General features: G+C 44.5%; 1 protein-coding gene across 2 annotated transcripts in view; it reads right to left on the bottom strand.

The window, feature by feature from the left end:
• The window catches only part of ANKRD65 (ankyrin repeat domain 65), a 104,447-nt gene that overhangs the window by 15,642 nt on the left and 66,236 nt on the right, over window positions 1-22,569 (bottom strand). The gene's annotated exons all lie outside the window — the stretch shown is intronic.

Below are 22,569 nucleotides of genomic sequence, written 5' to 3'. Positions count from 1 at the left end.
ACAGAAATAAAAAAAATCTGCAAATGTATTTTATGTCCTACAGATTATAGGAGATTGGAGAGTTTGTAAAGGACAATTAGTCAGCATGTCAGTATGTACATATAGGCAGCAAAGGCCGCTGCTATACATTTTATTGGACTTTACAGTTATTGTCACAGTGCTAAAGAGTGTAATGGTCTCCAGACACAGTTTAAGATGCAGAAATATCAGACAATGGGGGAAGTTATCATTGGTTTAAGGGCGCATACACACCACGTTTTTGCAATACAGTTCCTGTATCAAGTTTTTGATGAACAACGGATTCCTCAAAACCTGACTAAACTGTATCAAAAAGTGTGTACAAATTTTCACCCATATACGTTTGAAAAATGATGTCTGGTTGCATCCGTTTTTTAAGAAAAAACTTATACGTTTTTAACTTTTCACTCCATTTTGAATAAAGTTTCACTTGTTTCATTGAAATTCCAAGAAGAAAAAACTGTGCAAAGTCAAAAACTGTATGGTGCAAACCGGATGGAACCGTATGCACATACGGTTCTGTACGGTTCCCATTGACTCCCATGTTAAAAAAAAACATATATACGATTTAATACAGTTTTTCACCTGGACCAAAAAACGTGGTAGACTACAGTTTTGGGTACGGGTAAAAAACTCGACAAAACCGTATGAGATGCAAAACAGACTAAACCGGATGATGCATTTGACATACAGTTTACAATGTTATGTCAATGCATACAGTTTTTATACAGTTCCATACGGTTTTTAACTTGAAACCATATACAGGAACTGTATAACAAAAACGTGGTGTGCATGCATCCTTACCCTGGTTTTGTGGTGTAAATTTGTCGCACAGTTTGTCTCAGATGCTGTTTAGAGACTTTTTATTGCCACTTTTGCTTTAGGTTTTTCTAATAGAACATACCATACCATCATGCAGTGGTCAGGAATTTATGATGCGCGACTTTTCAGTTTGTTGCATAATTTGGTGTAACTGAGCTAACTGGTGCAAATCTACACCAGCTTTGACTTGGCTTACAAAGCTGGCTGTGGACAGAATTATTAAAACATCGCACATTTTGTAGCACAGGTTAAAAAAGTGGCAGAGGAATCACCATACAAAAAGTACTGAAGTAATAAATGTGATCAGCACTATATTTACCACATGTCATGTACCATGTAATACATTTGGTGCAGGAACACAGTTTACACCATGGAGTAAAAAGACGTGCACATACACAACTCTTGATAAATACTCCCCAATAACCTTGGGTTAGATTTACTATGGCTGTTGCGCAAGAATTCTGGCTCAAAATGAACCTGAACTGTGGTGCGCAGCAATCGTTATGCATTCTGCACCAAAAGAACAGTTACATTTTAGTACCGAGAAGTCCATCAGCACAACTGACCTCAAAAGCTTGCTCTCCTATTGGGCACATTGGAAGTAGTAGTCTATTGACAAACTTTAATCAATATTTCAGCAACTGGTGATGCTCAGCTTTCTTAAGAAACAAAATTAGAATGCAAACACACAACACTCATCATCGTGTAATGTCCCAGTACAGGTACATGGTCCTATACTACCTGTAGGTCCTGTCAGGTTGAGTCCCTCAGTGACCTGGTGGCTCCCCTGCAGGGTCTCCTTCTGTTGTCTCCATGTTGGTTAAATAAATGTGTGTATGTTCCTTTAATGCTTAGTCAGGATCCCTATGTCTAGATAGAATACAGGATCTGTGGAGATCTCAAGGACCTGTGAGTAATCCTGTCACATGTTATGTTATGCAATTACATGATTTGTTGTAACATGTACTCCCAGAGAGCACCAGCTTAACCTTTGACCCACAGCTTGACCAATGGGCTTTAGTCCAGCCCCCCACTATATAAAGGGGTGGCCATCTTTAATTACTCTCTTAGACCCTACCATCTGATCTGAGAACAAGCCTCAGGACAAGTGTTCAGCATCTGGAGGCCACAAAGCTACAAGTCTCTCCAGTAAGTCTACAAGTCTATGTCTACTCTCACTACATCTAGTCAAGTCCTGCACATAGTCAAGTCAAGTCTAATTACAAGTCAAAGTCAAGTTTATTACAAGTACTGGCCCAGCAAGCTGAAAGGTCCTCTGGGTCCTGGCCACATCTCTAGGAATTCTGGCCATAGCTGTGAAGATAATTACATCTGTCTTCTATTCAGTAAAGTCTCCGTTTACCCCGAACTGGTTGTGGACTCTTTATTCACTACTAGTCCGTGAGATAGCGGAGAATCCGGGCGTGTGGTGTTCCAGAACCCGAAAGCACACTGGTGTCATGAACACATAGGGGTTAATCCCATCCGACCCCCGGGGTTAATAACATCTGATCCCACCACTCACACCGCAACACCCGTTGTTATATATACACCGGTGGTTACCACAATTGTAGATTTTTTTTAGGTTTGACCATAAAAATAAAAGGTTTCTGCTCCTCTTGGCAGCTGAAAGAATGTTTACGAGGCACTAAATAAAGGCAAGTGAGCTTCAATGGTGAGTGCCACATGTTTGGATTCTATTTGGTGAACAGTAAAATGCTTCTTACCTGGCATTATCTACTTTGATAAATTTCACACATTTGGAGACTGTGTTGGTGCAAGGATTTTTGTCTACATAGGTCAACCTGTATTTTAATGACAACAACAAACCCAACAAACTCCCCACCACCCCTCTCTACCACCATCACTGACGTAGCATGGGTTGAAAGCACCCGGGGTAAGGGTAGAATATTGAACACCCCCGCATCCTGTGAATGTAAGAAAATGATGCGTACAATGCCACTTATTTTACCTTCTTGGGGTAAGGGGTTTGCCCCCTCTGATCCAATTCCCCTGCCAGTGACTGGGTATTGGGATTTCTCTACCCCCCACAGCCAGCGCCCTCAGGCAGCTGCCTTATCTTTGAGTAAGGAGACATTTCTCCTCATTACACTATGGATATTATCACATAAATCAATCTGACACTAATGACAGTGTCTAATACGAGTTAAGTAATGGAGCGTTAGAAGCTCTAAGTACATGGCAATGAATAGAAGATGTAAAGTGTATAATAACATACCCTTGCTGCTAAACTACTGAAACAAGCAAGGAGTGGTCAAATGTTAAGTAGAACATAGTAGGTGACCTTGTAGGGCTACAGACAAGAAATGGCCAATTACATTTACTTGTATTTCTTCATTTTGATGTCATCAAAACTTTGAATACTAATATCATAGCCATTACTATATGTTGAGCAGGTTCAACTTTCTAAGAGATCCAATAGGTCTGTGACAGTAGCTGTTAAAGGCAATATTCAAGCTCGAGGTACTATAAGCATATAGGGTAAAGCTTATAGAGGTATTCCTAATAAAATGTGTTATAACCAAGTGCCAGGATAGGCGGTAAGGCACATTTATAGTTGGGGGTCAGACTGCGAGGACCCTGACCAGTGCAAAAAATAGGCCAATGTTTGTCCCATTTAATGGTGTAGGGAAAACAAAGCATATACACTCTAATTAAAATTTATTGCAGTTATTTTACAACATTAAAGGGAGAAAAAAAGGTTTTCAAATCAATCGGTGCCAGAAAATTATGCAGATTTGTAAATTAATTCTTTTTTTAAATATTAATCCTTCCAGTACATAATCAGCTGCTGTATGCTCCAGATGAAGTTGTTTAGTTCTTTCCAGTCTAACCACAATGCTCTCTGTCCAGAACGTGTCAGGAACTGTCCAGAACAGAAGGAAATCCCCATAGCAAATCTCTCCTGTCCTGGACAATTCCTGACATGGACTGTGGTGTCAGCAGGGAGCACTGTGGTCAGACTGGAAAGAACTAAACCACTTCCTCTGGAGCATACAGCAGCTGATAAGTATTGGAAGGCTTAAAGGGGTACTCCACCCCTAGACATCTTATCCCCTCCCGCGATCTCCAGGCCAGCACTCAGGCTTCTGTGTTAGTGATGTCACAGCACACCCCTCCATTTATCTCTATGGGAGGGGGCGTGATGGATTACATAGCTGTCATGCCCCCTCCCATAGACATGAATGTTCCCTTTAAGATTTTCAAAATAGAAGAAATTTACAAATCTGTATAACTTTCTGGCACCAGTTGATTTAAAAACTTTTTTTTCCTCTGGAGTACCCCTTAAAGAACTCCACATTCACTCTTGTTCAGTTTAATGGGGTTTATGTGCAATTTGAATTTTGCCAGACAAAGAACCCCCTAAAAATTGCCCTTGTAGAAGGTTAAAAGATGCCCAAACATGGAAATCATTGATTTAGCACCAAAGGTTAAAATCCAAACTTTATTATTTTCCAAAAAAGGAAATCCCCCTTGTGCTATGACAATGCACTTTAACCCAAATGTGTTCATGCTCTTAGTGATGGATGGAAGGTGCACACCAAGATCAAGTGTGCATTCATGTTCGAAGTATGATTCTATGTACTTTTATTTTCTTATTCTCAAATATCTGTTTTAAAGAAAAATTCTTTAATAAAAAAAATTGTTATAATAAAAGTTGATGAGCTCATCAATGGCATGATATGTTGACTGAACTGATGACTGCTGTCTCCCATAAATATGCAGGCTGTCAAGTTTTTTTCCAATGGAAAAAAAGGAATAAAGTTGCCTATACACATTATATGAATATTGGCTAAACCGGATGATTTTGGCAGGGCCAGCCAACCATCTAAAGTGTACAGGGAGGTCCTGACTTCCCCCATTGGCAGCTAAAGAAGAAGTATGTTGGATTTTAAGATGCTTGATCCTTTATTCTCACAGGAGGTAAGCTACAGCCAGGGCCATGGCAGCGGCTCCCCAACTGAGGACATATACATGCTTGGCTGAGCCACGTGTATGGGGGAGTAAGGAGAAGTAACCATTGACAGCTTCATCTTTAGATACAGATTATCTTCCATGGAAACAAAGGTTTGGCCATGTTAGATTTTAACATTTGGCATCAGGGGACAGTCAGGTGGCCCCTATACACATTGAATGGGTTCAGCTGAGTTTCACGTAATGTGTTTTGGCACTTTAAGAGACTAAAGACCTAGCATGTGTGTTACAAAGAGCCATATCTCAGTTTCAGCTTTGTTATCACAGTATTTGAATGTTCCTATGTATCTATTGTACAGGTCAGACCCTGAGAAATGAATAAACACTGACATGGCTACTAATATTTCACCATATGTAGATATGCATTATTCACACTAACTGGCCACTTTATTACGTACATGTTGCAAGTGCAAGGTTGGACACCTTTTTTTGCCTTGATTCTTAATAGTATACTTTCTACAAGGTGCTGGAAACATTCCTCAGAGATTTCCCTCCATATGGACATGATGACATCACACAGTTCCTCCATATAGACATGATGACATCACACAGTTCCTCCATATAGACATGATGACATCACATAGTTCCTCCATATGGACATGATGACATCACACAGTTCCTCCATATAGACATGATGACATCACACAGTTCCTCCATATAGACATGATGACATCACAAAGTTCCTCCATATGGACATGATGACGTCACACAGTTGCTCCATATGGACATGATGACATCGCACAGCTCCTCCATATGGACATGATGACATCATACAGTTCCTCCATATAGACATGATGACATCACACAGTTCCTCCATATAGACATGATGACATCACACAGTTCCTCCATATAGACATGATGACATCACACAGTTCCTCCATATGGAAATGATGACATCACATAGTTCCTCCATATGGACATGATGACGTCACACCATTCCTCCATATGGACATGATGACATCACACAGTTCCTCCATATGGACATGATGACATCATACAGTTCATCCATATGGACATGACGACATCACACAGTTGCTCCATATAGACATGATGACATGACACAGTTCCTCCATATGGACATGATGACATCATACAGTTCCTCCATATGGACATGATGACATCACACAGTTCCTCCATATAGACATGATGACATCACACAGTTCCTCCATATGGACATGATGACATCACACAGTCCCTCATATGGACATGACGACATCACACAGTTCATCCATATGGACATGATGACATCACACAGTTCCTCCATATGGACATGATAACATCACACAGTTCCTCCATATGGACATGATGACATCACACAGTTCCTCCATATGGACATGATGACATCACACAGTTGCTGCAGATTTTTCGGCTGCACATCCATGATGTTCCACCACATCCCAGCAGCGATCTATTGGATGAGATCTGGTGACTGTGGAGGCCATTGGAGTCCAGTGACCTCATTGTCCTGTATGAGATGACGTCATGTGACCTCATTGTCCTGTATGAGATGATGTCATTATCCTGCTGGAAGTATCAGAAGATGGGTGCACTGTGGTCATAAAGGGATGGACATGGTCAGTAACAATACTCTGGTAGGCTGTTGTGTTTATACCAGGATAAGTCGGTACTATGGGGCCCAAAGTGTGTAAACAAAAAGTCCCCCACATCATTACACCACCAGCCTGAACCGCTGACACAAGGCAGGATGGGCCATGCATTCATGTTGTTCAAGTTCAAGTTCTTACCCTGCCATATGTATGTTGTTTTGACCATATCTAAATGCCTACATTCATTGCTGCCACGTGGCAGATTAGCTATTTGTGTTAACAAGTAATTGGGCAGGTGTACCTAACAAAGTAGGCAGTGAGTGTATATTTGGTCAACAATTTGGTCAGATCTTGGGGACCCTGGTCTCCAAGAGTAAACATCAATTCAGGAAGCCCTGAAGCCCTGCATGTTTATTATGAACAAGATGTGAATTAAAATAGAGCAAAAACAGACATGGTCGCACATCCACAACATGCACCTTGATCTTAGGCTTCTCAGCAACATTTATTAAACTAACAGGTCTTTAGTGTACTTTATGATCATGATGTGCAAGCCTGCTATCCACGTAATGGCCACCTGTAATAGCGGGTCCCTAACATCCCTAGCATAAAATGGAGCTGCACTGAGCAGCGACCACCACCGCCCCAACACCAGTGCCCACAGAGGGAACGGCCCACTGGCAGAGCAGCCTCAATGCCACCCGAAACAGACCCTGGGCCATGCCTCCCCACAAACATGGTGCCCTGGCAGCAATGGACGATGCACAGCTCAGCACCAGTGTGAACAGGTGTAAAAGCTCACTTACCATGTGCTCTGCCAGAAAAAACAGGGCCCTATGCAGCTTCCTGCCAACAAAAAAAAGAGGATAGAAAACACAATGTGGGCATGGGGCTCCATTCTTTCTGGCAGTCTCCCAGTCTTTGACTGGGAGCACATGGTAAGTGAGCTTTTACACCTGTTCACACTGGTGCGGTGCGGCGACCACTGCTGCCGCGGCACCGTGTCTGTGGGGAGGTGCGGCCTAGGGTCTGGTTCGGGCAGTATTGGGGCTGCTCTGCCAGTGGGCCATTCCCCTTGTGGTCACTGGTGTTGCGGCGGTTGTGGTCGCCCGCTCAGTGCTGCGCCATTTTATGCTGGGGATGTTAGGGACCTGCTACTTACAGGTGGCCGTGACATGGCTAGTGGGCTTGCACATCATGATCATAAAGTACACTAACGACCTCTTAGTTTAATGAATGTTGCTGAGAAGCCTTATATCACTGTGCATGATGTAGATGTGCGACCATGTTTTTCCTTCCTTATTTGAATTCATATTATGAACAAGATATTCATGTCTATGCTGGTTTATAAGAAGTATGGAGACATTTCTCATGACTATTCTGTGCTTTGTATACAAATGATATTAAACAATAGGGGTATAATAATGAAGCATTAAAAGGTCTAATCAATAAGCAGTACCTGATAATAGTGCAAAATAAACACCTTGTACACAGCAATGAAGAGAAGATGTATGTGTATAATAACATGCCATTACTGGCAAATGCCCTGCACATGGAACAAGCATGCAGTGGTTGCATGTTAAAAAGCACATCATATGTGATCTTGTTGTGATACAGATTGGTTGAGAAAGTTGGTTCGATGAATGGAACATATCTCTTAACTATCGTGATAACTGTATCTGGTCTACAGTTCTTCTCAGGAAGGCCCTAACGCCACCAATATCTCAATAATGGGTTATCCAGAACCCATTTTCTATTCTGCATCCTCAATATGCTGCCAACCTAATGTGGGGGAACTATGCTGCCAACCTAATGTGGGGGAACCATACTGCCAACCTAATGTGTGGGAAACTATACTGCCAACCTAATTTGGGGGAACACAAGGATGTCCCAGTTACCTTTCTGCGGCCCCGCGTTAACTTTAAAAACTGAGGTGCTGCCGGGAGGTAGCGCACGCAGGGACGTCACCGACGTCCTGTGCGTGCACCCATAGGAGCAGAGCGGAGCAGAGCAGTGAGGACGCGCGCATGGTAAGTTACCAGTGGCACATCATCTTCAGTGCTCCGATCACCGCTTCGGAGGAGCGGTGGTCGGAGCACTGAAGTGGGGCAGTACACAGACATACAGCCTCAAGCCATACCCCGTATATGTCTGTGGGGGCCACTGCCTACCTAATGTGGGGGAACTCAAACCTAACGTGGGGGAACTATACTGCCAACCTAATGTGGGGGAACTACAACCTAATGTGGGGGAACTATACTGCCAACCTAATGTTGGGGAACTACAACCTAACGTGGTGGAACTATACTGCCAACCTAATGTGGTTGAACCACAACCTAACGTGGCGGAACTATACTGCCAACCTCATGTGGGGGAACTATACTGCCAACCTACTGTGGGGGAACTATGACCTAATATGGGGGAACTATACTGCCTACCTACTGTTGGGGAACTACAACCTAATGTGGGGGAACTATACTGCCAACCTAATATTGGGGAACTATACTGACAACCTAATGTGGGGGAACCACAACCTAATGTGGGAGAACTATACTGCCAACCTAATGTGGGGGAACTATACTGCCAACTAAATGTGGGAGAACTACAACCTAATGTGGGGGAACTATACTGCCAACCTAATGTGGGGGAACATACTGCCTAGCTAATGTAGGGGAACTACAAATAAATGTGGAGGAAATACAACCTAATGTGGGGGAACTATACTGCCAACCTAATGTGGGGGAACATACTGCCTAGCTAATGTAGGGGAACTACAACCAAATGTGGAGGAAATATAACCTAATGTGGGGGAACTATACTGCCAACATAATGGGCGGAACTACAATCTAATGTGGGGGAACATATTGCCAACCTAATGTGGGGGAACTACAACCTAGTGTGGGGGAACTACAACCTAGTGTGGGGGAACTACAGCCTAATGTGAGGGAACCATACTGCCAAACCTAATGTGGGGGAACATACTGCCTACCTAATGTGGGGGAACTACAACCTAATGTGGGGGAATTACAACCTAATGTGTGGGAACTATACTGCCAACCTAATGTGGGGGAACTACAACCTAATGTGGGGGAACTATACTACCTACCTAATGTGGGCGAACTACAACCTAATGTGGGGGAACTATACTGCCAACCTAATGTGGTTGAACATACTGCCTACCTAATGTTGGGGAACTACAACCTAATGTGGGGGAACTCTACTGCCAACCTAATGTTGGGGAACTACAACCTAACATGGGGAACTATACTGCCAACCTAATGTGGGGGAACTACAACCTAACATGGCGGAACTATACTACCAACCTCATGTGGGGGAACTATACTGCCAACCTACTGTGGGGGAACTACGACCTAATGTGGGGGAACTATACTGCCTACCTACTGTTGGGGAACTACAACCTAATGTGGGGGAACTATACTGCCAACCTAATATTGGGGAACTATACTGCCAACCTAATGTGGGGGAACCACAACCTAATGTGGGAGAACTATAATGCCAACCTAATGTGGGGGAACTATACTGCCAACCTAATGTGGGGGAACATACTGCCTAGGTAATGTAGGGAAACTACAACCAAATGTGGAGGAAATAGAACCTAATGTGGGGGAACTATACTGCCAACATAATGGGGGGAACTACAACCTAATGTGGGGGAACATACTGCCAACCTAATGTGGGGGAACTGCAACCTAATGTCTGGGAACTACAGCCTAATGTGAGGGAACCATACTGCCAACCTAATGTGGGGGAACATACTGCCTACCTAATGTGGGAGAATTACAACCTAATGTGGGGGAATTACAACCTAATGTGTGGGATCTATACTGCCAACCTAATGTGGGGTAACTCTACTACCTACCTAATGTGGGCGAACTACAACCTAATGTGGGGGAACTATACTGCCAATCTAATGTGGGGGAACATACTGCCTACCTAATGTTGGGGAACTACAACCTAATGTGGGGGAACTCTACTGCCATCCTAATGTGGGGGAACTACAACCTGATGTGGGGGAACATACTGCCAACCTAATGTGGGGAACTACAACCTAATGTGGGGGAACTATACTGCCATCCTAATGTGGGGGAACTATACTGTTAACCTAATGTGGGGGAACTATAACCTAATGTGGGGGAACTATACTGCCAACCTAATGTGGGGGAAACTATACTGCCAACCTAATGTGGGGGAACTATGCTACCAACCTAATGTGGGGAAACTATACTGCCAACCTAATGTGGGGGAAACTATACTGCCAAACTAATGTGGGGGAACTATGCTCCCAACCTAATGTGGGGGAACTACAACCTAATGTGGGGGAACTACAACTTAATGTGGGGTAACTATACTGCCAACATAATGTGGGGTAACTATACTGCCAACATAATGTGGGGGAACTATGCTGCCAACCTAATGTGAGGGAAACTATGCTGCCAACCCAATGTGGGGGAAACTATACTGACAACCAAATGTGGGGGAAACTATACTGACAACCTAATGTGGGGTAACTATACTGCCAACCTAATGTGGGGAACTATACTGCCAACCTAATGTGAGGGAACCATGCTGCCAACCTAATGTGGGGGGAGCTATGCTGCCAACCTAATGTGGGGGGAACTATGCTGCCAACCTAATGTGGGGGGGAACTATGCTGCCAAACTAATGTGGGGGGAACTATGCTGCCAACCTAATGTGGGGGAACTATGCTGCCAACCTAATGTGGGGGGACTATGCTGGCAACCTAATGTGGGGGAACTATGCTGACAACCCAATGTGGGGGAAACTATGCTGCCAACCTAATGTGGGGAAACTATACTGCCAACCTAATGTGTAGGAAACTATACTGCCAAACTAATGTGGGGGAACTATGCTGCCAACCTAATGTGGGGGAACTACAACCTAATTTGGGGGAACTACAACTTAATGTGGGGTAACTATACTGCCAGCATAATGTGGGGGAACTATGCTGCCAACCTAATGTGGGGGAAACTATTAGTGTTGAGCGGCATAGGCCATATTCGAATTCGCGAATATTCGCGAATATTTGGACGAATATTCTTCATATTCGCGAATATTGCATATTCGTAATATTCTCGTTTTATTTTCGCATATGCGAATATTCGCGAGTGCGAAAATTAACATATGTGAACATTTGCATATACAAAAATTAGCATAAGCGAAAATTCGCATATGCAAATTTTCGCATATGCGAAAATTCGCACGCCAGTCTCACACAGTAGTATTAGAGCCTTCTTACACCACATAAGCTCGAAGCAGAGAGGGATGAGCACTGTGATGTGTACTGTGAAAAAAAATTAAAAAAAATAAAAAAATAAAAAAAAAACGAATATTCGTAATTACGAATATATAGCGCTATATTCGCGAATATTCGCGAATAAAATTCGAATTGCGAATATTCGCGAGCAACACTAGAAACTATGCTGCCAACCTAATGTGGGGGAAGCTATACTGCCAACCTAATGTGGGGTAACTATACTGCCAACCTAATGTGGGGGAACTATGCTGCCAAACTAATATGGGGGAACTATACTGCCAACCTAATGTGGGGGGGAACTATACTGCCAACCTAATGTGGGGGAACTACAACCTAATGTGGGGAACTTTACTGCCAACCTAATGTGGGGGAACTATACTGCCAACCTAATGTGAGGGAACTATGCTGCCAACCTAATGTGGGGGAACTATACTGCCAACCTAATGTGGGGGGAACTATGCTGCCAACCTAATGTGGGGGAACTATGCACCCTACCTAGTGTGGGGGAACTATGCTGCGTACTTAAAGGGGTACTCCACACTGGGTGCGGGCTGCGGGGGTTGAGACGTCATAGTCACGCCCCTTGTGATGTCACACCCCGCCCCCTGAATGCAAGTCTATGGGAGCCCCCCTGAGACTAGACTCTGGATCCGCCCCTGTGTTACACAGAGGCCATATCTTTGTTTCAGTTCTGTTATCAGTATTCATGTGTACCTATTATACTGGTCACACTGAGCAAATGAATAAACACTGATATTTCTGAGTCGCATGTATTATTTCAGTATACAGTAATCCCTCAACATACGAAGGTAATTCGTTCCAAACGACACATCGTTTGTCGAATCCATCGTATGTTGAGGGATTCGTGCAATGTAAAAAATGCATTTAATACTCACCTGTCCCCGCCGCTCCGGACCGCGTCCTCACCGCTCCCGATGCTGTCCCAGGGGCTCCCGATGCTGTCCCGCTGCTCCGGCATCTTCTTCGGATCCTCCGGCTTGTTCCACATCTTTTCCGGGGTCCGGGCCTCGCTTTCTGGTGACGTTATTACGCACGGCGTGCATAGCGACATAGTAACGACGCCGGTAAGCGAGGCCCGGACCCCGTAGAAGATGCAGAAGACACCGGAGGATCGCGAAGTGGACCCGGAGCAGCGGGGATAGGTAAGTGAACCTGTCCGGGATGCTTAAACTGCTATCCGACAGCAGCTTAAGAATTTTGCACTGTCGGATAGCAGTTAATGCGATGGCCCCGACATATAAAAGCATCGTATGTTGATGCTGACATCGACATGCGATGGCCTCTGAGAGGCCATCGTATGTTGATTTGATCATATGTCGGGGCCATCGCATGTCGGGGGGTTACTGTATAAAGAAAGATAGGTATTGCTTAGGCTATGTTCACACGGAGGAATATTTTCCTTGAAAACACAGGCGGACATTGGGGGAGATTTATCAAAACCTGTGCAGAGGAAGAGTGGTGCAGTTGCCCATGGCAACCAAACAGATGTCTTCTTTCATTTTTCACAGGTCTCTTTAAAAATGAAAGAAGCGATCTGATTGGTTGCCATGGGCAACTTCACCACTCTTCCTCTGCACAGGTTTTGATAAATCTCCCCCATTCTCCAAATAACGGGTGCCGCCAGAACATGCCAGCGCTAGGACTGCTTGGAAATGCGCCTTTTCCATAGAGCTGTTTCCGATGAAAGAATTGTCATGTCAATTCTTTCAGCACAGGCCAAAATCAGGAAATCCGCGGCAGATGTTTCCATCGTGGAAATTCTGCGTGTGCACAGTGCAGCAGAATTTCATCGAAAACAATGGGACTCCGCTGCATCAGAAATTCTGTTGTGTGAACATGGCCTTACAGTGATGTATATGTTCCATGTCTAGGGACACACTGTTGAAATGTCGAAAGCGTGGATCAGAATTATAGCTGTATTACTGAGCTATAAGGATGAGTTATAACTTGTAGACTAGTTGCATGCATATTGGTAGCATACAAAAAGTCTGCTGCAAAACTACAACTCCCAGCATGCCCGGACAGCCGAAGGTTTTGTAACAGCTGGAGGCACACTGGCTGGGAAACACTGCTCTATGGCTTAGTATTACAGAGCTGTAGGCACTGCGTTTGCCACCATATGGTGCTATCATGCAGCACAGCAGTAGTATTCCTCTATAATACAGCATGCCCCATGTATCTGTATGAAATTGTAGAGTAAGGGTACCTGTGTTTTTGGTGAAGATTGGAGGTGGAGCCATGCGCCGGCGTGACTGACACGCGGCTCCACCTCTAAACATCACTGCACTCAAAGGGCGAAAAATATGCAGCGTATTTTCCACTGCGCAGCATGAAATACGCTACATAAGAGGTAGGTAGGGACGTACCCTTACAATTCAGATCCGTAAATAATTTTTTAAAATCTCATTTAGATGAAAGGGGTTATCCAGGAAAAAAACTTTTTTTTATATATCAACTGGCTCCAGAAAGTTAAACAGATTTGTAAATTACTTCTATTAAAAAATCTTAATCCTTTCAGTACTTATGAGCTGATGAAGTTGAGTTGTTCTTTTCTGTCTAAGTGCTCTCTGATGACACCTGTCTCTGGAACCTCCCAGTTTAGAAGCAAATCCCCATAGCAAACCTCTTCTACTCTATGCAGTTCCTGAGACAAGCAGAGATGTCAGCAGAGAGCACTGTTGCCAGACAGAAAAGAACAACTCAACTTCATCAGCTGATAATTATTGAAAGGATTAAGATTTTTTTTATAGAAGAAATTTACAAATCTGTTTAACTTTCTGGAGCCAGTTGATATAAAAAAAAAAGTATTTTCCTGGAATTCCCTTTTAATGTAACAAAAAATAAATAAAAAAACAAACAAAAAGCCTCAGCAATATAAAGAGAATAAATATTTACCTGGAGAGTATTTGTGGGTGATCCGTGCAGCGTCGGTCCAGTTTGGCTACTGGGTTCCCTTCTTAGGAGTCTTGCAGTCTGGGATCAAATCGCCTTGTGTGTCCACCCCGGACTGTGCCGTACACACTGTACACAGCAGGTTGACATAAAGTGAAATTGAGAAGATTAAACAAAACAGACCTTGTGCAATTCCACTTGTCAGATACCTTGGCAAGTAAAAACTTGTTCCCCTACAGAGCTTCCCTCTGTTAAAGGGTAATCTGTTAATGACTGGAGTGAACTTTACTGAGAAGCCCGGGGGAGGGGACGGAAGGGGGACGAGCACAATGGCCGTAAACGACACACGAGGACAATGGTAGACACCAGGATAAATCACTGGACTGAACTTGTGTGCCAGTGTTGCCATTTGCAATCATTGTCATGTGCTCTTGATCTAGATCTAAAATGTAATTTGCTGAGATTTAAGTATAATGTATGTATTGAGTATTTTATAAATCTCAGTATGCAGAGTTGATGGACCCAATCGCTTAATGCTAAAGTTCCTTTTTTTCTTTAAAGGAGATCTGCAGTGTAATACACTTATCCCCCAAGTGTCTGATTGCGGAGGGGGTCCGACCGCTGGGATCCCCCGCGATCTCCTGTATGGGGACCTGGCTGTGCCACCTCACTATGCCCCCCCCCCCCCATACAGCTCTATGGGATGCACGAACGTTGCATCTGCGCCTCTCCCATAGAGATACATGGAGGGGGCATGTTGGCCGTGGCATCATGCTGCGTGGGAGAGCCGCGGCAGCGTTCGGACCCCCCCGCCGCCATCAGACACTTATGCCCTATACTCAGGATAGGGGATACGTGTCTTATACTGCAGATTTCCTTTGAGAGTCATTATTGTAGCAATATCCAATTATGTTTTACCAGTTGTGGGAGATTAGCTCTGTAGGACCAGTCAAATAGCAGCAAAATAGCAGTCAGAGACAGGGACATGGAAGTAGTGTTTAAACAGGGCTTCCCTTTTCTGCAGTAACAAAACAGATACAGCCTTCTCAGATAAAATCACTAAATAAATACTGGTTGTTTGCAATGGGATTCTGCTCCACCGTGCACACTGCAAAATTTTACATTCAGAATTCTACCAAAAGGATGCACGTTTGTTCTTTCAGCAAAATCCACTCAACTATACATTGGATATACAACCAATGGTGATGGCAATTGTTCAAGTGGTCCTAGCACCTTCTGAATCAGTCGGCTCTTGCTGTGCTCCCAGAATTTCTCCTGGCGACATTCCGTAGTGTAAATGCGCCCATACTCTCATCTAGTTTTAAATTGCAATGATGCGCTATCTTCAGCACCTGTGCTGATCTAAGCTAGTCTGAAACCCTGGAGTGAGCTCACTACTAAACCTAAATTTCGTCCCATAAAAATCCAGGCCAAACAGGACTTATCTAAGTCTCACCAGGGATTTAACTATTTTTGGTTTTCCTATAATTTACCCAGCTTTCCCTGGATGAGATATGCACTGAAATCTGGTATACACATATGACAGGGAGGGGTAGAGTGGACACAGGTGTATAAATTCTAGGCTGGGACTCAGTTTGTGAGCGGGCTCTGTTTTGAGTGGGCTCTGTAAGAGTGGAACTAAAAGAGAGTTAGAAATCTGAGAGTTTGAAAGCAGGAGTTTGAGATCGCTGTGAGTGTTACTTTGCTTACACTCGAGAAGGTCTTCTAAATCCCCATAACTAGTATGGCCTCCATGTTGGAAAATGTTGTCCAGTGTACATCCTGTTCAATGTATGCAATCCTTGAACAGTAGTTTGAGGGTGCATATTGTTGTGCGAGATGTGTGCTAGTTGTTTGTCTGGAAGCCCAGATCCTGCATCTAGAGGAGCGACTGGCAACAATGAGAAGCACTGACAACATGGAGAGGCGTCTCCTGCTCACTGAGCAGGCACTCTCTGGGGTAGAGGTGGGGGAGGATAGTGGGTCAGAGGTTCAGGACAGTCAGGCAGTTAGCTGGGTTACAGTTAGAAAACGGGGTAGAGAGAAAAGTGTCAGGGAGGCTAGTCCTGATCTGGCACACTCCAACAAGTTTGCCCTGTTGGCGGATGAGGGGGATGCCATTTCAGAGCTAGCGGTACTGCAGCAGGACTCTGCCTCTGACCGCCAGGGGGGTGTCTGCTCCAGTAAGGAGTGAGGGAGGAGTACAGGGCAGGCCAGACAGGTACTGGTAGTGGGGGACACAATTATTAGGGGGACAGACAGGGCGATCTTTCACAAAGACCGGGATCGCCGAACAGTGTGTTGTCTTCCGAGCGCTCGAGTTCGGCACATCGTGGATAGGGTTGACAGGTTGCTGGGTGGGGCTGGAGAGGATCCAGCAGTCATGGTACATATTGGCACCAATGACAAAGTAAGAGGTAGGTGGAGTGTCCTAAAAAATGATTTCAGGGACTTAGGCCGCAAGCTTAAGGCAAGGAACTCCAAGGTAATATTTTCTGAAATATTACCTGTACCACGAGCCACACCAGAGAGGCAGCGGGAGATTAGGGAGGTAAATAAGTGGCTCAGAAGCTGGTGTAGAAAGGAGGGATTTGAGTTCATGGAGAACTGGGATGACTTCGCTGTCGGTTACTGGCTCTACCGTAGGGACGGGCTGCACCTCAATGGGGAGGGTGCAGCTGTGCTTGGGGAGAAGATGGCTAGAAGGGTGTAGAAGTGTTTAAACTAGGGACTGGGGGGGGGGGGGAGGGAACCTATAACATAGAGGGGGAAGATAGTGTAGATAGAGAGGGGGGACATAGTAATGTACCTGGGGGTGGAGCGGAGGAAGGGGTTAGAATAGTTAATAGGGATAGGCTTCATAGGAAGAAAAAACATACACCACTGAATTGCATGATGACTAATGTCAGAAGTCTGTCCAATAAAACTGATGAACTGGAGTGGTTGATGTCTGAGGAAAATTATGACATAGCGGGTATAACAGAGACTTGGTTGGATGATAGCTGTGACTGGGCGGTCAACATACAGGGTTATAGTCTATTCAGGAAGGATCGGACAAAACGGAAAGGGGGAGGAATCTGTCTGTATGCGAAATCAAATCTGAAGGCCGCACTGCGGGAGGATATATGGGAGGGAAACGATAATGTGGAGTCATTATGGGTAGAAATATATGGAGATAAAAAAAAAAAATTCTGATAGGGGTTTGTTATAAGCCACCAAACATAATGGAAGAGACAGAAGATCAATTACTGAGGCAAAAAAACAAGGCAGCAAATCAAAATGATGTGATGATAATGGGGACTTTAACTATCCTGATATAAACTGGGAGACTGAGACCTGTGAATCTCAAAAAGGAAACAGGTTTCTGACTATAACTAAAGACAATTATCTGTCCCAAATGGTGCAGAGCCCGACCAGAGGGGGCGCCCTTCTGGACTTAATATTAACCAACAGACCTGACAGAGTAATTAATGTGCAAGTAGAAGGACACCTAGGAAATAGTGATCATAATATAATACATTATAACTTATTCTTCAATAAGGGAATCTCTCAAGGGGCCACAAAAACAATGAACTTTAGGAAGGCAAAGTTTGATTTAGAATACTGACAGTAAATGGGAGACTTTTAAAGATATCTTAAATTATCACTGTAATAAATATATACCTTATGGGAATAAAAGGGTCAGAAATAAAAGAAAACCAATGTGGATGAATAAAAACCATTAAAGGGGCAATAAAGGACAAAAATAAAGCATTTAAAATACTAAAACAGGACAGCAGTGAAGAAGCATTAAAAAGCTATTGAAACAAATGTAAAATATGTAAAAAACAGATAAAAGCCGCAAAAATAGAGACAGACTCATTGCCAAAGAGAGTAAAACTAACCCCAAAATGTTCTTTCACTATATAAATAGCAAAAAGGTCAAAAATGAAAGTGTGGGCCCCTTATAAAAAGATGAAGAAGAAATTATAAACGGGGATCAGGAAAAAGCAAATATATTAAACAAATTCTTCTCCACTGTATTCACAGAGGAAAATGAAATGCCAGGTGAAATACAGTGTGATAAGGTAAACTCCCCAGTACAGGTGACCTGTCTAACCCAGGAAGAAGTACAGTGCCGCCTACAAAAAATCAAAACAGACAAATCGCCAGGTCCGGATGGCATTCACCCCCGTGTTCTAAAGGAATTAAGTAATGTTATAGACAGACCCCAATTTTTAATATTCCAGGACTCTATAGTAAAATCAAAACCGAAAGACCAGGGAGTCAGGAGATTGTCTGGCGCAGAGAGGAACCATCAGGCAGCCGAGTAAAATCAATGGATTTATTAGATGCAACGCGTTTCGCGTCTTGTGGACAGATGAGATCAAGAAAGAGCTTTTTGGTAAAGCACATCATTCTACTGTTTACCGAAAACGGAATGAGGCCTACAAAGAAAAGAACACAGTACCTACAGTAAAATATGGTGGAGGTTCAATGGTGTTTTGGGGTTGTTTTGCTGCCTCTGGCACTGGGTGCCTTGAATGTGTGCAAGGCATCATGAAATCTGAGGATAACCAACGGATTTTGGGTGTCACTGTACAGCCCAGTGTCAGAAAGCTGGGTTTGCGTCCGAGATCTTGGGTCTTCCAGCAGGACAATGACCACAAACATACGTCAAAAAGCACCCAGAAAAGGATGGCAATGGAAAAGAAAATGGATGGCAACAAAGTGCTGGACAGTTCTGAAGTGGCAGCAATGAGTTCAGATCTAAATCCCATTGAACACCTGTGGAGAAATCATAAAATTGCTGTTGGGAAAAGGCACCCTTCAAGAGAGACCTGGAGCAGTTTGCAAAGGAACAACATTCCGGCTGAGAGGTGTAAGAAGCTTATTGATTTTCTTGAAAAATGTCAAGGGTGCCAACATTTACTGCCATGACTGTAGATATACAGTACAGACCAAAAGTTTGGACACACCTTCTCATTCAAAGAAGATTTTCTTTATTGTCATGACTATGAAAATTATAGATTCACACTGAAGGCATCAAAACTATGAATTAACACATGTGGAATTATAGACATAACAAAAAAGTGTGAAACAACTGAAAATATGTCATATTCTAGGTGGAAAGTGTCCCCAAGTGCAGTCACAAAAACCATCAAGAGCTACAAAGAAATTGGTTCACATGCGGACCGCCCCAGGAAAGGAAGCCCAAGAGTCACCTCTGCTGCGGAGGATAAGTTCGTCCAAGTCATCAGCCTCAGAAATCTCAGGTTAACAGCAGCTCAGATTAGAGACCAGGTCAATGCCGCACAGAGTTCTAGCAGCAGACACATCTCTAGAACATCTGTTAAGAGGAGACTGTGTGAATCAGGCCTTCATGGTAGAATATCTGCTAGGAAACCACTGCTAAGGACAGGCAACAAGCAGAAGAGACTTGTTTGGGCTAAAGAACACAAGGAATGGACATTAGACCAGTGGAAATCTGTGCTTTGGTCTGATGAGTCCAAATGTGAGATCTTTGGTTCCAACCACCGTGTCTTTGTGCGACGCAGAAAAGGTGAACGGATGGACTCTACATGCCTGGTTCCCACCGTGAAGCATGGAGGAGGAGGTGTGATGGTGTGGGGGTGCTTTGCTGGTGACACTGTTGGGGATTTATTCAAAATTGAAGGCATACTGGACCAGCATGGCTACCACAGCATCTTGCAGCGGCATGCTATTCCATCCAGTTTGCGTTTAGTTGGACCATCATTTATTTTTCAACAGGACAATGACGTCACCAGCTCCCGGCACCGGCTCCAGCGTTCGGAACAGTTTGTTCCAAATGCTGAGAAGTGGAGTACCCCTTTAAATGATCAGCAGTGCAGCTAGCTCCGGTGCCAGTCACTGACCAGGGCTGTTGTCTTATGAAAGCATCTAAAAGTTGCTGTGTGTGGAGAGGGCTCGGCACCTGATCCCACTGCATAGATCCTTAACACTTCCATGATGTAAATGTATGTTAAGGAGCATTAAGGGGTTAAAGGGGAACCACTTGAAAAACTCCACCCTACACCCTTCTCTCCCTGAACAGCAACTATGTTACATTTTAGAAATGTGTCAGTGTTATGTTTGTGTGAAGCTCCTAGTGGAACATTCTTATTACACTTGGCTGCCCTGAGCAGTCTACCATGCATTAGTGGTAATCTGAGTGTACGGTGGCAGAGGCTGCTAGTGTTTACTCTTCTGTCGTCTTCGGTGATCCTCCTATTGTGCATCTCCTTTGTCCTGTGATGTCCACATTCTGGTAATTCCTTCTAGTGTTGTGTACACAGCTGTCCGATTACATTTATTAATGCTGTATCTTAGATATAGGATGTTTCTTAAACAATGAACCTTATTCTCTGTTAACATTCAGCTAAGACACAAGCACAAGTAGGGTACAGTATTGTTATAATCTTTTTTTAGCACAGTGAACGGTCACAGAAAAGGCTAATGCAGCCAAACTATAGCAAATAGTAAAGTGTGAATGAGCCCCCAGATTATTCCAGCTGGATACAGAAATAAAATATCCGGAGAACCAGGGTCCTCTGACCTCCAGTCTGCAACGTGTGGCTACAAAGCTCATGCTGAGTCAGTCTTGCGGGTTCGGTGGAGGTCAAGACACACAGCCGACTCCAGGCCCGTCGCAACAGGACAGGCAAACCAAGCAATTGCTTGGGGCCCCGAGCAGAGCCGGTGTTTGCCCGTCCTGTAGCGACAGGGCAATTCCCCCCATCACTATTAACTCTTTAAAAAAGCAGGGGCCGCCGGGAGATAGCGCACGCCGGGACGTCAATGACGACTCGTGCGTGCGCCCATAGAAACGAAGGCGCCGAGGACCGGAGGATCGAGAAGGAGGAAGACGCGCGCTGGCCAGCTTGGTAAGTGACCAGCGGCACGTCATCTTCGGTGCTCTGACCACCGGTCCCGGGACCTACTGCTATAGCCGGATCGGTGGTCGGAGCTCTGAAGTGGACAGTACACAGGCATACAGCCTCCAGCCATACACTGTATATGGCTGGAGGCTGTATGTCTGTGGGGGAACACTGCTTACATAATGTGGGGGAACACTGCCTGCCTAATGTGGGGGAACACTACCTGCTTAATGTGGGTGAATATTGCCTGGGCCTAATGTGTGGGGGAACACCTCCGCGTGGTGGATGGGGGGACACGTTTTGATCAAAAAGAGCTGACATTTTATATTTTTACATGTTTTGTACTTGCCACAGCAGCATGCACCTGTGTATTGGGTATAGGTGCTGGCTTCATTTTTTTATTTTTTTCTGCTGTGCAAATTGGGGGGGGGGGGGGAGTGGCTCCCTCTGTAGCCGTAACACGGGTAGGCAAAACAGGCAATGGGAACGCTTTCTCTTAGGCAAAGTGCACTGAAGATCCGGCAGGGGGGCGTGGGAGGTGCAGGGACTTTATTAGTTAGTGTCAGGTGCAAACAGTAATTAAGGGCACACAGGCCCTTTAAATCTCAGAGCTCCATCACGCGCGTGCCCTAGGAGACGGGCACAGGCGGAGCCGAACTGCTGCCGGGAAAGCGCGCGAAGAAAGCCTGCGCTGCGCCACGCCCCGCTCCTGGGCGTGGACACCAAGTTGCTGTATGCCAGCCAAAAGGGAACTCAGAGATGCAGGAGTCGTTTCTGGAGGGACCGGAAGTCGGGGCTGCACCGATAGTGTCCTTCCTTCCCAGCGCCATTTTAGAGAAGCCTACTATAAAAGACAAAAAAAAAACTGAAAATTTTCTTTTTTTACATGTTTTCTACTATAAAAGACGCCACACAGAACAACCTCTTCAGTCTGCACAGAGAGCCGAAGAGTACAGACATGGCGGAGAGCAGCATTCCATGTGGTCAAGTTGGCAAAATGGCGCCGGAAATACGGAAAGTTGTGGCAGTCGCAGCCCAACTTTTTCAACAGCTTGCTGGCCGTCTGCAGCGGTTGTCATTGGACGAAGAGGGGGCCTGC

This window comes from Hyla sarda, chromosome 10 (genome assembly GCF_029499605.1).
Source record: "Hyla sarda isolate aHylSar1 chromosome 10, aHylSar1.hap1, whole genome shotgun sequence".
NCBI classification, from domain to species: domain Eukaryota; kingdom Metazoa; phylum Chordata; class Amphibia; order Anura; family Hylidae; genus Hyla; species Hyla sarda.
This window is presented reverse-complemented; position numbering and strand designations above follow the sequence as displayed.